We start from the raw sequence: 16,618 nt of genomic DNA, 5'->3' as shown, positions 1-16,618 counted from the left end.
GATAGCGGGCTCGCTATGGATTTGGGTCGGTATAGCAGATTGCAAATTGCGTACGCTATTGCGGAAGCTATGTCCTCACAATATACTTATAAAAATGTGCAAGATATTAAGCATGTTTTGTATATTTTTATAGAGTTGTCAATAAAAATCAGTTTTTAACTTTGCAATTTATTTATATAAGCTCTGTGTGACTGTCTCCCTAAGTTACATGCACACAAGATCTTTGCATGGTCAAAGATGTTGGTACAGTCTACTAAAAACACTTATGAAACAATTGTGTCCATGTGTATCCAGCCCCATACCTGAATATTTTCATCAAAGAACTTCTCTGTCCGGAAGAACCATGTTAAATTAATCAACTTGTAATGAGATAAGACTTTTCGTCTAGCAACTGTCTTGATTCTACCCTAAAAAAATTGTTTTGGTTCTGCACTTTCCATCGTGTACCAAAGTAGCAGCACTTCAGGCTAGCAGCAGAACCAAGGGGAGAGAGAGGTGGGTCGTACAAGAGCTAGACGGTATTGCATGCGTGACACACATGCTTGTGGTGGTTTTTAGGGTTCTGTTTGTAGACTTGTTAGGATTTGTACAGTCTATGTTCATCGATTCAAACTGTTGCTCGAATATTAGTTTCCATATCCGCCTTGCCATTTTGCATAAGTTCAACTATTCCTCTTCTGTTAATTCTTATCCTGAGATCCGTTGCCTTGCACCACACTAATGTTTCATCCTTGCACCACACTAATGTTTGAATGAATTATGAATTGCAGGAGAAGGCTTCCTAGTTTACAAATGCTGAGAAGCTCAAGGTCGGGTACACTTCGCGTACACGGATTAGAAGAGCAACAGCAGGGGAGGGGGTCTGAAGTCTTTGGAACGGTAGTGTAATTGATTGATGATGGATGGTTGCTGTTGTTAGTACAAATGGTAGAAAGACTTTTAAGCGGCAACTGTTGCTGGTAGAAATGGTAGCTCTAGTCCCATGTAGTGTAGTTCACGTGCTTGGGCTGCCCTATGTTGCTTCCTTTTTATGTTAATTAAGTTTGTCAAATGTACCTACTGTCGTGTCATGGCTTGTTTGAATTCCCTCTTTGTTTCACTTTGTTGCTGGAACAAATAGAAAAGAAACCAAGTTCTGGAACAAAAAGTTGCTGAATTCAAAACTAAAAAAAGGCCAAAACTGAAACTGGACCAAATGTATTTGGGCACTAAAAGGCCAGGCCCAAGTTATAATGATACATAAAAGTTCGAAAAAAAATTATTAGAAGTGGCTGTAAATAGGCTAAGGCCCAAAAAGAAGCCCAACAAGAAAAGGACCAAAAAATAAAACCAGCCCATGTGATCAATTTCCTAAAATTGCTAAGAAACAATTAAAATTTGTAATTGCACCTATTCACCCCCCCTCTAGGTCCATCTCGATCCTTTCACTTTCCTTCAGGCTTCTCCACACAATCCTTAGCCAATGCTCTATGTGGACTATACCCGAAATATACTAGGTAAAAGTGTTAGTCCAAGAGACAATGTATGTTGTCATGAATTATTAAAACCACCAAGGGAGCATGTGTAGTTTGAATCTCCCCCTTTTCGGTAATTGATTAAATATACAATCAAAGCTTCAAATAAATATAAGAATTAGATTATGATAGCTTTGAAATATACATGACTAATCAAAGCTCCCCCTAAATGTGTGCAATCTCCTTTTAAGAGATGTTTTCTTTGGACTGCGTGTGCACACACATGGTAGAAAGGAGAAGACAAGTCATGTGAATCTTGTCTATATGCATCAAACATATGTGAATGAAGAGTTTCCATGGTCAAGACTCACTCTTGCAAACAATATGTGCAAGAGATAAGAGATCATCTTGAACAAGGATATGATGCATACACTTACCTTGAGGTTCTTGAGCATCTTAGCAGTAGGAGTACACTTGGGAAAAAAATTAGATAACACAAGAGTATTATATTGTAGAGATGCAAAGAGATTCAAAAGTACCAAGATATGGAATACATATTGAAAATAGGATTTGATTATAGGTATGCCTCCAAGAAAATTTAGAACTATCTCCCCTAAGAATGAACATGTAAGATTTCTTCTCCCCGTGAATCATAGCATGTAGATAATGGGAGTAGGTAGGGTAGGACAAGTTCACTCCAAAGTAGGCAATAAAACTCAAACATAACTTTCTACTTTTACATCTCTCCCCCTTAATGGTATATCTCCCTCTGAATGTGCAAGGTTTGACATATCTCCCCCTTTGGCAGATCTCCCCTTTGGTAGATCTCCCATTTTGGCATAAGAATTTAGAAGCTTTGATATATCTATGCCTTTGGAATTAATTTCCAAAAAGGTCAGAGGGTAGGGTTTCATTGAGAATAAGGTATCCTGGATTCTTATCTCTTTGATAAGGGTTCCTTGAATTTTCCTCCCTCTTGAGTATAGATCAGGGTTCCTTGAAAGCTCTCCCCCTTTCAGTTAGGGATCCTAGATGTTCCTCCCCCTTAAATTGTGGGACCACAAGAATACGCCCCCTTTGGCATAAATCGAGTAATTTCACTATTATCTCAGATAGTACTCAAATTCGAAGTCTCCGAGGCAATATGGTTCGATAGAACCGAGAATGAAATTTTAGCCTTTGGGAGAAATCGGTAGGACCAATTAGCCCGAATCGGAGAGACCGAGTTGCAATGAAATATCAACTGGTCAACATAAATAGACATAAATTATCCAAAAGCTTTGAAAAATGAAATATAAAACAATTTTTTAGATATGTACATACATATAGATGAGAATTGAATGGTTCTAAGAAAGCATGCAACAAAATATGAACCATACGAGAATTTTCATCTAGATATTGGACGGTGACTAGGTTATCTATATTAGAGTATATTGACTTGAGGAGTCAAGCAAGAATACTTGATCATAGGTCATACTCATCGTTAAGCGCAAAATGGGGTTACCATTTTTTTATTAAGCATTTTAGTGTCTTCATATTACTTGAGTTGCTTTACCTCGTGACTTGGTGTAAAGCTTTATCAAGGATATTAGTACATACATTCGAATGATGTTGATGACTTGGCACGTAGGTGAACTTGTCGTGGATGATCAATGTTGATGAAGATCATCTTGAGTCTAGAACAAATCCTTGTCGTTTTGGTTCACTTTTAACCTACATTGGCTAGTCATTCAAGGAAGAACATAATATATCCAAATGACAACATGAATTCACTCAACAAGTAGTTGTCAAGGATATGATTTTGTTGTCTTCTTCCTCCATCTCCGAAGAAAGGGTTGTTGATACTTGTCCATGACAAGTTTGCTTTTGATGTGAGTTGATGGTAATCTTGTCGGTGTTGTTCTTCCAAGTACCTACAAAAGGTTAGATCTAATAGATGGGAGCATAGTATTCGAAGATATAAGATAGTGTCACATCAATAACATCATGGAATAGTCAAGTAAGCTCATGCCCTTGCATGCATCCGAGTGAGTCTAGATCAAGTTTAAAGCATCAATGATGTTAAACTCACTCCTCAAGTGACAAAACACTTTCTCATCAAGTGGTTTGGTAAAGATATCAACCAATTGTTTCTCGGTACGAACATGCTTGAGATTAATATCTCCTTTACCAACATGATCACGAATGAAATGATGTCACACTTGAATGTTTAGTTCGAGAATGTTGCACATGATTCTGGGCAATTTTAGTAGCACTTTCATTATCACACAACAATGGAACATGTTTCACATGAATGCCATAATCCTTAAGGGTTTGCGTCATCCATAGTAATTGCGCACAACATGATCCGGGGGCAATGTATTCTGCTTCAGCAGTAGATAAAGATACCGAGTTTTGTTTATTTGATGACCAAGACACAAGATATCTCCCATGAAAATGACATTTACCGGAGGTGGATTTTCTATCAAGCTTGTCTCTGGCATTGTCTGAGTTAGAATAGCCAACAAGATTAAAGTAGATCCCTTGGGATACCATGTGCCAAAGTTTGGTGCATGTATCAAGTATCTCACAATTCTTTTCACAGCCTTTAGATGACACTCCTTAGGTGCCACTTGACATCAGGCACACATGCAAACATTTAACATGATATCGGTATGGGAGGCACATAGATATAGCAATGAACCGATCATTGATCGATAAACAATTTGATCAACCGGTTTTTCCTCCTTGGTAAGATGAACATGTCCACTAGTAGGCATGGGAGTTTTCATACCCTTGCACTCTTGCATGTTGAATTTTTTTATTAAGTCCTTGGTGTACTTGGTTTGAGAGATAAACTTAGCTTCTCTCCTTTCTTTAATTTGCAAACCAAGGAAGAATTTCAGCTCACACATCATGGACATCACATACTTCTCGGACATCAACCTTCCAAACTTCTCACTAAAACATGGGTTAGTAGAACCAAAGATAATATCATCCACATATATTTGGCACACAAAATAAATCACCATTAACTCTTTTAGTGAATAAGGTTGCGTCAGTTTTACCAATCTCTAAACCCTTTTTAATGAGAAACTTCGGTAGGTATTTGTACCAAGCATGAGGGGCTTGTTTAAGACCATATAAAGCTTTAAGAAGTTTGTAAACATGATTAGGTTTGTTAGGGTTCACAAAGCCGGGAGGTTGTTTGACATAAACTTCCTCCTCAATTTCACCATTTAGAAAAGCACTTTCGATATCCATTTAATAAAGAGTAATATCATGGTGATTGGCATAAGCGAGAAGAATGTGAATGGCTTCAAGTCTAGGAACGGGGGCATAGGTCTCACCTTAGTCCATACCTTCGACTTGCGTGTAACCTTGAGCTACGAGACATTCTTTGTTGCATACAACTTGATCATCTTCATCTTGCTTGTTCTGAAACACCAATTTTGTACCAATGATGTTGTGCTCGTCCTTGGGATTTTCCACGATTGTCCAAACTTCATTCCTCTTGAAGTTGTTTAGCTCTTCGTGCATGGCATTCACCCAATCCGGGTCTTGAAGGGCTTCTTCTATCTTCATAGTCTCAATGCTAGATATGAATGAGTAATGCTCACAAAATTTAGCTAAACGAGTTGTAGAGCGAGTGATTCTCCCGGTTTGTATGTCACCAAAGATTTGATTCCGCGGATGATCCTTGTCTACTCTTGCTCGAACTCGTGACAACTTTTTCTTGTTGGATGGTGGAGCTTCCCCATCATCATCTTCTCCATCTTTGTCGTTGAAGGTGTCATCTCCTTGAGGTGGTGGTGAGGAAGGTTGAGGTGGATCATCACGATGTACATCTTCCTCCTCTTCATCATGTCGTGTACCACTTCTAGATGACTCCATGTCATTTTCTGCTTTGCCTTGATGCTAAGTAGGAGCTTCCACTTGTGTTGATGAAGTACTTTCCTTCACCTCCATGCGATAAATCTTGCCGATGGACAAGTCTTGATTGGCTTCCAAAGGTTCCTTATCTCCTACATCATTTGGAAATTGTTGCACTTGCAAACCATTGATTCAACAAACTTCACATGTACCATCTCTTCAACTTTTCGGGTGAAGTTTTTGTAGACACGGTAAGTGTAAGAGTTTAATATGTAATCAAGTAGAAAACCTTCATGAGATTTAGGAGCAAATTTAGAACAATGATGCTTATCAAGAATGTAGCACTTTGAGCCGAATACCAAAAAGTATCCAACTTGGGGTTTGTTACTGGTGAGTAGCTCGTATGCCGTTTTACCGAGAAGCTTGTGTAAGTAGAGTCGGTTCTTGGCATGGCAAGCTGTTTCCACGGCTTCTGCCCAAAAGTGTCTTGGCGTCTTGTATTTGTCAAGCATCGTTCGAGCCATCTCTATGAGAGTCCGGTTCTTCCACTCAACAACTCCATTTTGTTGAGGTGTGTACGTCACCGATAACTCATGTGAGATACCTTATTTTACATGAAAAGTATCCACATTCGTGCTCTTGAACTTCGATCTGTTGTCGCTCCGAAATTTCTTGATCTTCACTTCAAACTGATTTTGGGCTTTCCGAGCTAAGTTCTTGAAGATCTTTTGTACCTGTGATTTGTCATCAAGAAAGAATACCCATGTAAATCTAGAAAAATCATCAAAAATAACTAGAACAACAGAATTTCCACTGAGGATCTTGTAAGCATTGGGACCAATGAGATCCATGTGAAGCAGCTCAAGGGGCCTTCTAGTAGTCATGATGTTCTTCACGGGATGTGTCGTGGTTTTGTAACGACAGATGTCCTTGATACGTCTCCAACGTATCTATAATTTTTGATGGTTCAATGCTATTATATTGTCTTCTTTGTATGTTTTATATGCATGAATATGCTATTTTATATCTTTTTTGGGACTAACCTATTAACTCAGTGCCAAGTGCCAATTTCTGTTTTTTCCGTGTTTTTGACCCTTTTTCAGACGGAGTCCAAATGGAATGAAACTTTACGATGATTTTTTGGGACCAAAAGAGACCCCCGAAGCTTTGGAAGAAGGGAGCCACGAGGGAGTCACAAGCCCATGGGGCGCGGCCTACCCCCTAGGTCGCACCGTGCAGGCTTGTGACCCCCTCGTGGGCCCAACTGACGCAATTCCACCTCCATAAATTCCTATAAATACGGAAACCTCCAAAAAGAAACCTAGATCGGGAGTTCCGCCGCCGGAAGCCTCTGTAACCATCAAAAACCAATCTGGAGCCTGTTTCGGCACCCTTCCGGAGGGGGATCCATCTCCGGTGGCCATCTTCATCATCCCGGCGATCTCCATGACGAGGAGGGAGTAGTTCTCCCTCGGGGCTGAGGGTATGTACCAGTAGCTATGTGTTTGATCTCTCTCTCTCTCGTGTTCTTGAGATGTCCTGATCTCGATGTACCATGGGCTTTGCTACTATAGTTGGATATTATGATGTTCTTCCCCCTCTCCCTTCTTGTAATGAATTGAGTTTCCCCTTTGGAGTTATCTTATCCGATTGAGTCTTTGAGAACACTTGATGTATGTCTTGCACGTGACTATTTGCTGTGATCAACTTGCGGGTTTGTGAAAATTGGGAACCTATGCATATGGGTTGGCACACGTGGATTCATGTGAGTACTCGATGTATGTTTTGGTGATCAACTTGCGGGATCGTGACATTGGGAACCTATGCATAGGGGTTGGCACACGTTTTGACTCTCCGGTCGAAACTTTAGGGCACTCTTTGAAGTTCTATGTGTTGGTTGAAAAGATGATTTTGAGATTATGTGATGCATATCGTATAATCATGCCCACGGATTCTTGAGGTGACAATGGAGTATCTATGTGACATTAGGGTCTTGGTTGATATGTATCTTAAGGTGTTATTCTAGTACGAACTCTATTATAGATCGATCAGAAAGGATAACTTTGTGGTGGTTTCGTACCCGACAATAATCTCTTCATTTGTTCTCCGCTATTAGTGACTTTGGAGTGACTCTTTGTTGCATGTTGAGGGCTAGTTATATGATCCAATTATGTTATCTTTGTTGAGAGAACTTCCACTAGTGAAAGTATGAACCCTAGGCCTTGTTTCCACATATTGCAATACCGTTCGTGGTCACTTTTGTTACTAGTTATCTTGCTGTTTTTGTAATTTCAGATTACAAAAACCTATATCTACCATCCATATTGTAGTTGTTTCACCATCTCTTCGCCGAACTAGTGCACCTATACAACTTACCATTGTATTGGGTGTGTTGGGGACACAAGAGACACTTTGTTATTTGGTTGCAGGGTTGCTTGAGAGAGACCATCTTCATCCTACGCCTCTCGCGGATTAATAAACCTTAGGTCACCCACTTGAGGGAAAATTGCTACTGTCCTACAAACCTCTGCACTTGGAGGCCCAACAACGTCTACTAGGAGAAGGTTGTGTAGTAGACATCAAGCATTTTTCTGGCGCCGTTGCCTGGAAGTGAAGCGCCTTTGGTAAGTGGAACTTGGTAAGGAAACATTCATATAGTGTGCTGAAATTTCTTGTCACTTGTCACTATGGATACTAATCCTTTGAGGGTCTTGTTCGGGGTATCTTTACCTCGAACGGAAGCACAGAGAGTTGCTCCTCAAGTTGCTGCACCTGCTGAAAATATTTGCTTTGAATTTCCTTCGGGTATGCTTGAGAAACTGCTGGCTAATCCTTTTACACGAGATGGAACATCACATCCAGACTTGCATCTGATCTATGTGGATGAGGTTTGTGGTTTATTTAATCTTGCAGGTGTGCCCGAGGATGAGGTCAAGAAGAAGGTCTTTCATTTATCTTTGAAGGATAAGGCGTTGACATGGTATAGGCTATGTGATGATACTGGATCATGGGACTACAATCGGTTGAAATTGGAATTTCATCAAAAGTTTTATCCTATGCATTTAGTACATCGTGATCGGAATTATATTTATAATTTTTGGCCTCGTGAAAGAGAAAGCATCGCTCAAGCTTGGGGAAGGCTTAAATCAATGCTATATTAATGCCCCAATCATGAGCTCTCGAGAGAAATTATCATTCAGAACTTCTATGCTCGGCTTTCTCATGATGATCGCACCATGCTTGACACTTCTTGTACCGGTTATTTTATGAAGAGAGATATTGACTTCAAGTGGAATTTATTGGACAAAATTAAACGCAACTCTGAAGATTGGGAGCTTGAAGAAGATAAGGAGTCAGGTATGAATTTCACTTTTGATTGCGTTAAATCCTTTGTTGAGACAAATACTTTTTGCGACTTTAGCGCTAAATATGGACTTGACTCTGAGATAGTAGCTTCATTGTGTGAATCTTTTGCTGCTCATGTTGATCTCCCCAAAGAGAAGTGGTTTATTTTTCGTCCTCCTTTAGAAGTCAGTGTAGTCAAACCCACTCCAGTTGAATAGAAAGTCATTGCCTATAATGATCTTGTGCTACCCAGTGCTTACATTGAGAAACCACCTTTCCCTGTTAGGATAAATGATCATTCTAAAGCTTAAACTATGATACGTAGAGGCTATATTATAACACCTACACCCCCTGAGAAAATTAGAGTTGAACCTAGCATTGCTATTATCAAAGATGTTCTGTCTAAAGAAGTTGAGGGACATAATATTCACTTTTGTGAAGATGCTGCTAGAATTGCTAAACCTCACGTTAGAGACAAACATAGGCCTGTTGTTGGCATGCTTGTGGTTTCTGTTAAGATAGTAGATCATTGTTATCATGGTTTATGTGACTTGGGTGCTAGTGTTAGTGCAATACCTCAATCCTTATACGATGAAGTCAAAGATGAGATTGCACGTGTTGAGATAGAACCTATAGATGTCACTATCCAGCTTGCCAATAGAGATACTATCTGCACCGTGGGAATTGTTAGGGATGTTGAAGTCTTGTGTGGTAAAACGAAGTATCATGCTTATTTCCTCGTTCTTGCTACCGCTCAAGATAGCTTTTGTCCCATCATATTTGGTAGACCTTTTCTCAACACTGTCAATGCTCATATTGATTGTGAGAAGCAAACTGTCACTGTTGGCTTTGAAGGAGTGTCACATGAGTTCAATTTCTCTAAGTTCGGTAGACAACCTCATGAAAAGGAGTTGCCTAGTAGGGATGAAACTATTGCCTTAGCTTCTATTTCCGTGCCTCCTACTGATCCCTTAGAGCAATACTTGCTTGAGCATGAAAATGATATGCATATGGATGAAAGGGATGAAATAGATAGAGTTGTCTTAGAACAATAACCTATCCTTAAGAATAATCTGCCTATTGAACTGCTTGGGGATCCACCCCCACCAAAGGGTGATCCTGTGTTTGAGCTTAAACAGTTGCCTGATACTCTTAAGTGTGCCTATCTTGATGAAAAAGAGATATATCCTGTTATAATTAGTGCTAGCCTCTCAGAGCAGGAAGAAAAGAAGTTACTGAAAACTCTCAGGAAGCACCGTGCTGCTATTGGATATACTCTTGATGATCTTAAGGGCATTAGTACCACTCTATGCTAGCACAAGATCAAAACTGATCCTGATTTCAAACCAGTTGCTGATCATCAAAGGAGATTGAATCCTAAGATGAAAGAAGTAGTGAGAAAAGAAATGCTAAAGCTCCTAGAAGCAGGTATTATCTATCCTGTTGCTCATAGCGATTGGGTGAGTCCGGTGCATTGCGTTCCTAAGAAAGGAGGCATTACCGTTTTCCCTAATGATAAGGATGAGTTGATCCCACAGAGGATTATTACTGGCTATAGGATTGTGATTGATTTTAGGAAGTTGAATAAGGCCACTAGGAAAGATCATTAACCTTTACCTTTTATTGACCAAATGCTAGAAAGACTATCCAAACACACACACTTCTGCTTTCTAGACGGTTATTCTGGTTTCTCCCAAATACCAGTTGCACAATCTGATCAGGAGAAAACCACTTTCACCTCCCTTTCGGTACCTTTGCCTATAGACGTATGCCTTTTGGCTTATGTAATGCACCTGCCACCTTTGAAAAATGTATGATGGCTATATTCTCTGACTTTTGTGAAAAGATTGTTGACGTATTCATGGATCGGGTCTTCTTTTGATGATTGCCTCAGCAACCTTGATCGGGTCTTGCAGAGATGTAAATACACCAATCTTGTCTTGAATTGGGAGAAGTGCCACTTTATGGTTAATGAAGGCATCATCTTAGTACATAAAATTTTCGAAAGAGGTATTGAAGTCGATAAGGCTAAGGTTGATGCAATCGAGAAAATGCCATACCCCACAGGTATTAGAGGGATAAGAAGTTTCCTTGGTCATGCTGGTTTCTATAAAAGGTTCATCAAAGACTTCTCTAAGATTTCTAGGCCTCTTACCAATCTCTTGCAAAACGATATTCCTTTTGTCTTTGACGATGATTGTGAGGAAGCCTTCGAAATACTTAAGAGGGCTTTGATAACGGCACCTATTGTCCAATCACCTGATTGGAACTTGCCTTTTGAGATCATGTGTGACGCTAGTGATTATGCTGTTGGTGCTGTTCTAGGGCAAAGAGTTGATAAGAAGTTGAATGTTATTCACTACGCTAGTAAAACTCTAGACAGTGCCCAGAGAAACTATGCTACTACAGAGAAGGAATTTTTAGCAGTCGTGTTTGCATGTGAAAAGTTCAGGTCTTACATAGTTGATTCCAAAGTCACTATTCACACTGATCATGCTGCTATTAAGTACCTCATGGAGAAGAAGGACGCTAAACCTAGACTTATCAGATGGGTTCTCTTGCTACAAGAATTTGATTTGCACGTTGTCGACAGAAAGGGTGTTGATAACCCCGTATCAGATAACTTGTCTAGGTTGGAGAACGTTCTTGATGACCCACAACCTATTGATGATAGCTTTCCCGATGAGCAATTGAATGTCATCAATGCTTCACGTAGTGCACCGTGGTATGCTGATTATGCAAACTATATCGTTGCCAAATATATACCACCTAGTTTCACGTACCAGCAAAAGAAGAAATTCTTCTTTGACTTGAGACATTACTTTTGGGATGATCCTCACCTTTATAAGGAAGGAGTAGATGGTGTTATTAGATGTTGTGTACCTGAACATGAATAGGGAGAGATCCTACAGAAGTGTCACTCCGAGGCCTACGGAGGACACCATGCGGGAGATAGAACTGCACACAAGGTATTGCAATCAGGTTTCTATTGGCCCACTTTCTTCAAGGATGCCCGTAAGTTTGTCTTGTCTTGTGACGAATGTCAAAGAATAGGTAATATTAGCAAACGTCAGGAAATGCCTATGAACTATTCACTTGTCATTGAACCATTTGATGTCTGGGGCTTTTATTATATGGGACCTTTTCCAAAATCCAATGGGTATACTCACATCTTAGTTGCTATTGATTACGTCACTAAGTGGGTAGAAGTTATCCCCACTAGTAGTGTTGATTACAACACCTCTATCAAGACGCTGAAAGAAGTTATCTTCCCTAGATTTGGAGTCCCTGGATATCTAATGACCGACGGTGGTTCACACTTCATTCATGGTGCTTTCCGTAAAACGCTTGCTAAGTACGATGTCAACCATAGAATTGCGTCTCCCTACCACCCTCAGTACAGTGGTCAAGTAGAGCTAAGTAATAGAGAGATTTAACTGATTCTGCAAAAGACTGTCAACAGGTCTAGAAAGAATTGTTCTAAGAAGCTCGATGATGCACTGTGGGCTTATAGAACTGCCTATAAGAATCCCATGGGCATGTCTCCGTACAAAATGGTGTATGGGAAAGCATGTCACTTACCTCTTGAGCTAGAGCATAAATCTTATTGGGCAATCGAAGAGCTCAACTTGGATTTCAAACTTGCCCGTGAGAAGAGTTCATTTGACATTAGCTCGCTTGATGAGTGGAGAACTCAAGCCTATGAGAATGCCAAGCTCTTCAAAGAGAAGGTTAAGAGGTGGCATGATAAGAGGATACAAAAGCGTGAGTTCAATGTAGGTGATTATGTCTTGCTATGTAACTCTCGTTTAAGATTCTTTGCAGGCAAGCTTCTCTCTAAATGGGAAGGTCCCTATGTTGTTGAGGAAGTATATCGTTTTGGTGCTATCAAGACCAACAACACGGAAGGTAATTGTCCGAGAGTGGTAAATGGGCAGATAATCAAGCATTGTATCTCAGGTACTCCCATAAATGTTGAAAGCAATATCATCAATACCATAACTCCGGAAGAATACCTAAGGGATATTTATCAGCCTGTTTCAGACTCCGAAAACGAAGAGGTATGTTATTCGGTAAGAAACAGAGTCCAAATCTTTTCCAATAGGAAATTTTCTCCGTTTTGGATTATTTGAAAAAATACAAAAATTGGAAGTAGTCCGGAAAGTGCGCGAGGAGGCGACAGGCCTACACGACGCGGGCCCACCCCCTGGCCGCGCCGTGAGGGCATGTGGCCACCTCGTGTGCCTCCTGGACTCCGTTTTCGTGCGGGGTACTCCTTCTGGTCTGAAAAAAAATCATGATATATACTCCCGTTTAGTCTGACCCCTACATCATGCAGGTTACTTCTGTTTTTCGTTTCGAGCCTGTTTTCTGCTGCAGATTTAGAGCAAGATGTCATCTCAGGAATCTGTGGGGGAGAACAATCCCCCTCAAGTCTATGGATAAGTACATGCTGATCTAAAAAGGATGGAGGTCATGGAGGCTAAGGAAGGGCTACCTAAAGAAACCAAGGGCAAAGCTAAGGAGAAGAATCAGGCATGGGATGAAGTGCAATCTGTGATCAACAAGGAAGAAGTTGAAGAAGTGGATTTCCTCCAACCCTACCTTCACCTACTGTCTCCATCCTTGATTGAACTCTTGAGGTTTTGTGAAACAACTCGTGCTCGCAATACTTGTCTCACTCATGAAGTTGTAATATATCGCAGATCTCCAAGGTAAAAATCGAAGATTAATGGCCCTCTTGGAGTCAAAGACCGCAACAACTCCACCACCATCACCACCAAAGGAAGACAACTGAGCATTGGTATGGGCAATCCCCTTGGCTTGTGCCAAGCTTGGGGGAGTTGCCCCGGTATCGTGTCACCATCACATCTTTTGCCTTTACCTTTGTTTTAGTTTTCCTTTTCAGTTTTCTCTTTCACTAGTAGATTAAAAGTCTTAGTGTTTTAGTCTTGAGTTTTTCTTTGTGTCACCCCTGATGTATTCGAGCTCGTGAGCCATATAATAAAGAGTGTCTTAGTTGAAGGGATTTTCCTCTTGCCATGATCAAAATAGTGATAATAGAACAAAAGCATGAAAGATCATGTAATGATCTTATGGGAAGTGATGGATTCACATATAAAAAGAATGAGGATTGAAACTTGTTGAAGGTAGGCAAACGTAGACCTTGGTCATTGTTGCAATTAATAGGAAGTGATAAAGAAGAAGAGGTTCACATATAAATATATCATCTCTCACACCATCTATGATTGTGAACACTCACTAAACTATTACATGCCTAGAAGTAGATGTTCGACAAGGAAGACAACATAATGAATTGTGTTTGCTTGGCTCCGAACAATGTTATATGATTAGAGATCCCTTAGCATGTGAAGATTGCTTCCACCTCACAATAGCCAAAACTCCCGCACTAAGTAGAGATACTACTTGTGCATCCCTAAACCTTCAAACCAATTTTGCCATGAGTGTGCACCATACCTACCTATGGATTGAATAAGATCCCTCAAGTAAGTTGTCATCGGTGCAAGCAATAAAAATTGCCCTCTAATATGTATGATCTATTAGTGTGGGAAAATAAGCTTTGTACGAACCTGTGATGAGGAAGACATAAAAGCGACAGACTTCATAATAAAGTTCTTTATCATAGGGGGCAATATAAAGTGACGTTCCTCTCCACTAAGAGGACACGCATACAAACCTCAAAAGCGCATGACAACCTCTGCTTCCCTCTGCGAAGGGCCTATCTTGTACCTTTACCTTTTGCCCTTGAAAGAGTCATGGTGATCTTCACCAATTCCTTATCTCGCCTTTATCTTGGCTAACGTCATATGCTTGGGAAATATCTATATTCATATGTCAACTTGGAGGTAAGTATTCATGAATTATTATTGTTTACATTACCCTTGAGGTAAGCACTTGGGAGGCAAAACTATAAGCCCCTATCTTTCTCTGTGTCGAGCTGAAACTTTGATCTCATGAGTACCACATGAGTTGTAGCAATTGTAGAGAACGAAAGAATGATTGAGCATGTGGATTTGCTTTACAAGCTCTTATTTGACTCTTTCTGATGTTGTGATAAATTGCAATTGCTTCAATGACTAAAGGCTATCGGTTGTTACTTCTCGGTAAGGTTCTTGATCCATGCTTTACTTTGTGAAGGAATTATCACTTTAGCATGAGAGATTATATGTTGGTATTATTGTTCTAATAATGATCATGATGCATGCATGTTCCTATCTTGTTTTGTCGACACCTCTCTCCCTAAACATGTGGACATATTTATTGAGCTAGGCTTTCGCTTGAGGACAAGCGATGTCTAAGCTTGGGGGAGTTGATCCGTCCATTTTGCATCATGTTTCATGTTGATATTTATCGCTTCTTTGACTGTTATTTCACTTCGCGGTACTATTCTTATGCCTTTTCTCTCTTATTTTGCAAGGTTTACATGAAGAGGGAGAATACCGGCAACTGGAATTCTGGCCTGAAAGTGGAGCAAAGTTGAGATACCTATTCTGCGCAACTCCAAACGCCGTGAAAATCAACGGAGATTTTTGCCCAATATATAAAAAATACTGGGCCGAAGAAGTACCGGAGGAGGGCCAGGGGGTGGCCACAAGCCTGCACGGCGCGACCACCCACAGGCCGCGCCATGGGGGCTTGTGGGCACCCTGTTGGCCCACTTGCCCCCCTCTTTTGCTATATGGAGGGCTTTGTCTAGAAAAAATCAGGAGGGCGCTTTTTCGTGGTTTAGCCACCGCCACGAGGCGGAACTTGAGCAGAACCAATCTAGAGCTCCGGAAGGACGATCCTGCCGGGGAAACTTCCCTCCTAGAGGGGGAAATCGTCGACATCGTCATCACCAACACTCCTCTCATCGAAGGGGACTCGTCACCATCAACATCTTCATCAGCACCATCTCATCTCCAAACCCTAGTTCATCACTTGTAACCAATCTCTGTCTCGCGACTCCGATTGGTACTTGTAAGGTTGCTAGTAGTGTTGATTACTCTTTGTAGTTGATGCTAGTTGGATTACTTGGTGGAAGAGTTTATGTTCAGATCCTTGATGCTACTCATTACCTCTCTGATCATGAATATGATTATGCTTTGTGAGTAGTAACTTTTGTTCCTGAGAACATGGGATAAGTCATGCTTATAATAGTCATGTGAATTTGGTATTCGTTCGGTATTTTGATATGTTTTATGTTGTTTTTCCTCTAGTGGTGTTATGTGAACGTCGACTACATAACACTTCACCATTATTTGGGCCTAGAGGAAGGCATTGTGAAGTAGTAAGTAGATGATGGGTTGCTAGAGTGACAGAAGCTTAAACCCTAGTTTACGCGTTGCTTTGTAAGGGCTGATTTGGATCCACTAGTTTAATGCTATGGTTAGACTTTGTCTTAATTCTTCTTTCGTAGTTGAGGATGCTTGCGAGAGGGGTTAATCATAAGTGGGATGCTTGTCCAAGTAAGGACAATACCCAAGCGCCGGTCCACCCACATATCAAACTATCAAAGTAACGAACGCGAATCATATGAACATGATGAAACTAGCATGACAGAAATTCCCGTGTGTCCTCGGGAGCGATTTTCCTCTTGTAAGACTTTGTCCAGGCTTGTCCCTTGCTACAAAAGTGATTGGGCCACTTTGCTGCATCGTTGCTACTTTTGTTACTTGTTGCTTGCTACAAAACATCTCACCACACAATCACTTGTTACCGACAATTTCAGTGGTTGCAGATTTTTCCTTGCTGAAAACCACTTGTCAGATCCTTCTGCTCCTCGTTGGGTTCGACAATCTTACTTATCGAAAGGACTACGATTGATCCCCTATACTTGTGGGTCATCAAGACTCTTTTCTGGCACCGTTGCTGGGGAGGCTAGGTAAGCGGCAGTAACCTCCCATCAACGAAGCATTTTTATGGCGCCGTTGCCGGGGAGGTTAGCGCTTGAAGGTATATCTTTA

The sequence above is a fragment of the Hordeum vulgare genome, chromosome 3H (genome assembly GCF_904849725.1).
Source record: "Hordeum vulgare subsp. vulgare chromosome 3H, MorexV3_pseudomolecules_assembly, whole genome shotgun sequence".
NCBI lineage: Eukaryota > Viridiplantae > Streptophyta > Magnoliopsida > Poales > Poaceae > Hordeum > Hordeum vulgare.
Note: the sequence above shows the minus strand (reverse complement) of the source record.